Here is a 6223-nt window from a genome sequence, read left to right as displayed (position 1 = left end):
TATATGGGATACAGTATATTACTAAGCTGGGGGGCTGTATATGGGGTACAGTATATTACTAAGCTGGGGGCTGTATATGGGGTACAGTATATTACTAAGCTGGGGGCTGTATATGGGGTACAGTATATTACTAAGCTGGGGGGATGTATATGGGATACAGTATATTACTAAGCTGGGGGCTGTATATGGGATACAGTATATTACTAAGCTGGGGGATGTATATGGGGTACAGTATATTACTAAGCTGGGAGGATGTATATGGGATACAGTATATTACTAAGCTGGGAGGATGTATATGGGATACAGTATATTACTAAGCTGGGAGGATGTATATGGGGTACAGTATATTACTAAGCTGGGGGATGTATATGGGATACAGTATATTACTAAGCTGGGGGCTGTATATCGGGTACAGTATATTACTAAGCTGGGGGGATGTATATGGGATACAGTAGATTACTAAGCTGGGGGCTGTATATGGGATACAGTATATTACTAAGCTGGGGGATGTATATGGGGTACAGTATATTACTAAGCTGGGGGATGTATATGGGATACAGTATATTACTAAGCTGGGGGATGTATATGGGGTACAGTATATTACTAAGCTGGGGGATGTATATGGGGTACAGTATATTACTAAGCTAGGGGGATGTATATGAGATACAGTATATTACTAAGCTGGGGGGCTGTATATGGGATACAGTATATTACTAAGCTGGGGGATGTATATGGGGTACAGTATATTACTAAGCTGGGGGGATGTATATGGGATACAGTATATTACTAAGCTGGGGGATGTATATGGGGTACAGTATATTACTAAGCTGGGGGATGTATATGGGGTACAGTATATTACTAAGCTAGGGGGATGTATATGAGATACAGTATATTACTAAGCTGGGGGGCTGTATATGGGATACAGTATATTACTAAGCTGGGGGATGTATATGGGGTACAGTATATTACTAAGCTGGGGGGATGTATATGGGATACAGTATATTACTAAGCTGGGGGATGTATATGGGGTACAGTATATTACTAAGCTGGGAGGATGTATATGGGGTACAGTATATTACTAAGCTGGGGGGATGTATATGGGGTACAGTATATTACTAAGCTGGGGGATGTATATGGGATACAGTATATTACTAAGCTGGGGGATGTATATGGGATACAGTATATTACTAAGCTGGGGGGATGTATATGGGATACAGTATATTACTAAGCTGGGGGCTGTATATGGGGTACAGTATATTACTAAGCTGGGGGGATGTATATGGGATACAGTATATTACTAAGCTGGGGGCTGTATATGGGATACAGTATATTACTAAGCTGGGGGGCTGTATATGGGATACAGTATATTACTAAGCTGGGGGGCTGTATATGGGATACAGTATATTACTAAGCTGGGGGGCTGTATATGGGATACAGTATATTACTAAGCTGGGGGGCTGTATATGGGGTACAGTATATTACTAAGCTGGGGGGCTGTATATGGGATACAGTATATTACTAAGCTGGGGGATGTATATGGGATACAGTATATTACTAAGCTGGGGGGATGTATATGGGATACAGTATATTACTAAGCTGGGGGATGTATATGGGGTACAGTATATTACTAAGCTGGGGGGATGTATATGGGATACAGTATATTACTAAGCTGGGGGATGTATATGGGATACAGTATATTACTAAGCTGGGGGATGTATATGGGGTACAGTATATTACTAAGCTGGGGGGCTGTATATGGGGTACAGTATATTACTAAGCTGGGGGATGTATATGGGATACAGTATATTACTAAGCTGGGGGATGTATATGGGGTACAGTATATTACTAAGCTGGGGGATGTATATCGGATACAGTATATTACTAAGCTGGGGGGATGTATATGGGGTACAGTATATTACTAAGCTGGGGGGATGTATATGGGATACAGTATATTACTAAGCTGGGAGGATGTATATGGGGTACAGTATATTACTAAGCTGGGGGGATGTATATGGGATACAGTATATTACTAAGCTGGGGGCTGTATATGGGATACAGTATATTACTAAGCTGGGGGCTGTATATGGGATACAGTATATTACTAAGCTGGGGGGTGTATATGGGATACAGTATATTACTAAGCTGGGAGGATGTATATGGGATACAGTATATTACTAAGCTGGGGGGATGTATATGGGATACAGTATATTACTAAGCTGGGGGGCTGTATATGGGATACAGTATATTACTAAGCTGGGGGATGTATATGGGATACAGTATATTACTAAGCTGGGAGGATGTATATGGGATACAGTATATTACTAAGCTGGGGGCTGTATATGGGATACAGTATATTACTAAGCTGGGGGCTGTATATCGGGTACAGTATATTACTAAGCTGGGGGATGTATATGGGGTACAGTATATTACTAAGCTGGGAGGATGTATATGGGATACAGTATATTACTAAGCTGGGGGCTGTATATGGGATACAGTATATTACTAAGCTGGGGGGATGTATATGGGATACAGTATATTACTAAGCTGGGGGATGTATATGGGGTACAGTATATTACTAAGCTGGGGGGATGTATATGGGATACAGTATATTACTAAGCTGGGGGATGTATATGGGGTACAGTATATTACTAAGCTGGGGGGCTGTATATGGGATACAGTATATTACTAAGCTGGGGGGCTGTATATGGGATACAGTATATTACTAAGCTGGGGGGATGTATATCGGATACAGTATATTACTAAGCTGGGGGGATGTATATGGGATACAGTATATTACTAAGCTGGGGGCATGTATATCGGATACAGTATATTACTAAGCTGGGGGGATGTATATGGGATACAGTATATTACTAAGCTGGGGGATGTATATGGGATACAGTATATTACTAAGCTGGGGGGATGTATATGGGATACAGTATATTACTAAGCTGGGGGATGTATATGGGGTACAGTATATTACTAAGCTGGGGGATGTATATGGGATACAGTATATTACTAAGCTGGGGGGGCTGTATATGGGATACAGTATATTACTAAGCTGGGGGGGCTGTATATGGGATACAGTATATTACTAAGCTGGGGGGATGTATATGGGATACAGTATATTACTAAGCTGGGGGGATGTATATGGGATACAGTATATTACTAAGCTGGGGGGATGTATATGGGATACAGTATATTACTAAGCTGGGGGGTGTATATGGGGTACAGTATATTACTAAGCTGGGGGGATGTATATGGGGTACAGTATATTACTAAGCTGGGGGGCTGTATATGGGATACAGTATATTACTAAGCTGGGGGATGTATATGGGATACAGTATATTACTAAGCTGGGGGGATGTATATGGGATACAGTATATTACTAAGCTGGGGGATGTATATGGGATACAGTATATTACTAAGCTGGGGGGTGTATATGGGGTACAGTATATTACTAAGCTGGGGGCTGTATATGGGGTACAGTATATTACTAAGCTGGGGGGATGTATATGGGATACAGTATATTACTAAGCTGGGGGGATGTATATGGGATACAGTATATTACTAAGCTGGGAGGGGGCTGTATATGGGATACAGTATATTACTAAGCTGGGGGATGTATATGGGGTACAGTATATTACTAAGCTGGGGGGCTGTATATGGGATATAGTATATTACTAAGCTGGAGGCTGTATATGGGATATAGTATATTACTAAGCTGGGGGGCTGTATATGGGATACAGTATATTACTAAGCTGGGGGGATGTATATGGGATACAGTATATTACTAAGCTGGGAGGATGTATATGGGATACAGTATATTACTAAGCTGGGAGGGGGCTGTATATGGGATACAGTATATTACTAAGCTGGGGGATGTATATGGTGTACAGTATATTACTAAGCTGGGGGGCTGTATATGGGATACAGTATATTACTAAGCTGGGGGCTGTATATGGGATACAGTATATTACTAAGCTGGGGGGCTGTATATGGGATACAGTATGTTACTAAGCTGGGGGATGTATATGGGATACAGTATATTACTAAGCTGGGGGATGTATATGGGATACAGTATATTACTAAGCTGGGGGGATGTATATGGGATACAGTATATTACTAAGCTGGGGGGCTGTATATGGGATACAGTATATTACTAAGCTGGGGCTGTATATGGGATACAGTATATTACTAAGCTGGGGGCTGTATATGGGATACAGTATATTACTAAGCTGGGAGGCTGTATATGGGGTACAGTATATTACTAAGCTGGAGGATGTATATGGGATACAGTATATTACTAAGCTGGGGGCTGTATATGGGATACAGTATATTACTAAGCTGGGGGGCTGTATATGGGATACAGTATATTACTAAGCTGGGGGCTGTATATGGGATACAGTATATTACTAAGCTGGGGGCTGTATATCGGGTACAGTATATTACTAAGCTGGGTGGATGTATATGGGGTACAGTATATTACTAAGCTGGGGGCTGTATATGGGATACAGTATATTACTAAGCTGGGGGGCTGTATATGGGATACAGTATATTACTAAGCTGGGGGGCTGTATATGGGATACAGTATATTACTAAGCTGGGGGATGTATATGGAGTACAGTATATTACTAAGCTGGGGGATGTATATGGGATACAGCATATTACTAAGCTGGGGGATGTATATGGGATACAGTATATTACTAAACTGGGGGGATGTATATGGGATACAGTATATTACTAAGCTGGGAGGGCTGTATATAGGATACAGTATATTACTAAGCTGGGGGATGTATATGGGGTACAGTATATTACTAAGCTGGGGGATGTATATGGGATACAGTATATTACTAAGCTGGGGGGATGTATATGGGATACAGTATATTACTAAGCTGGGGGGATGTATATGGGATACAGTATATTACTAAGCTGGGGGGATGTATATGGGGTACAGTATATTACTAAGCTGGGGGGCTGTATATGGGATACAGTATATTACTAAGCTGGGGGATGTATATGGGATACAGTATATTACTAAGCTGGGGGGCTGTATATGGGATACAGTATATTACTAAGCTGGGGGATGTATATGGGATACAGCATATTACTAAGCTGGGGGATGTATATGGGATACAGTATATTACTAAACTGGGGGGATGTATATGGGATACAGTATATTACTAAGCTGGGAGGGCTGTATATAGGATACAGTATATTACTAAGCTGGGGGATGTATATGGGATACAGTATATTACTAAGCTGGGGGCTGTATATGGGATACAGTATATTACTAAGCTGGAGGATGTATATGGGATACAGTATATTACTAAGCTGGGGGGCTGTATATGGGATACAGTATATTACTAAGCTGGGGGGATGTATATGGGATACAGTATATTACTAAGCTGGGGGGATATATATGGGATACAGTATATTACTAAGCTGGGGGGATGTATATGGGATACAGTATATTACTAAGCTGGGGGGATGTATATGGGATACAGTATATTACTAAGCTGGGAGGCTGTATATGGGATACAGTATATTACTAAGCTGGGAGGATGTATATGGGATACAGTATATTACTAAGCTGGGGGGATGTATATGGGATACAGTATATTACTAAGCTGGAGGCTGTATATGGGATACAGTATATTACTAAGCTGGGAGGATGTATATGGGATACAGTATATTACTAAGCTGGGGGGATGTATATGGGATACAGTATATTACTAAGCTGGGAGGCTGTATATGGGATACAGTATATTACTAAGCTGGGGGGCTGTATATGGGATACAGTATATTACTAAGCTGTGGGGCTGTATATGGGATACAGTATATTACTAAGCTGGGGGGATGTATATGGGATACAGTATATTACTAAGCTGGGGGGATGTATATGGGATACAGTATATTACTAAGCTGGGGGATGTATATGGGGTACAGTATATTACTAAGCTGGGGGATGTATATGGGATACAGTATATTACTAAGCTGGGGGGCTGTATATGGGATACAGTATATTACTAAGCTGGGAGGCTGTATATGGGATACAGTATATTACTAAGCTGGGGGGATGTATATGGGATACAGTATATTACTAAGCTGGGGGGCTGTATATGGGATACAGTATATTACTAAGCTGGGGGGCTGTATATGGGATACAGTATATTACTAAGCTGGGGGCTGTATATGGGATACAGTATATTACTAAGCTGGGGGC

This window comes from Engystomops pustulosus, unplaced genomic scaffold (genome assembly GCF_040894005.1).
Source record: "Engystomops pustulosus unplaced genomic scaffold, aEngPut4.maternal MAT_SCAFFOLD_108, whole genome shotgun sequence".
NCBI classification, from domain to species: Eukaryota; Metazoa; Chordata; class Amphibia; order Anura; family Leptodactylidae; genus Engystomops; species Engystomops pustulosus.
The sequence above is the reverse complement of the archived record's forward strand: the minus strand, read 5'-3'. Positions refer to the sequence as shown.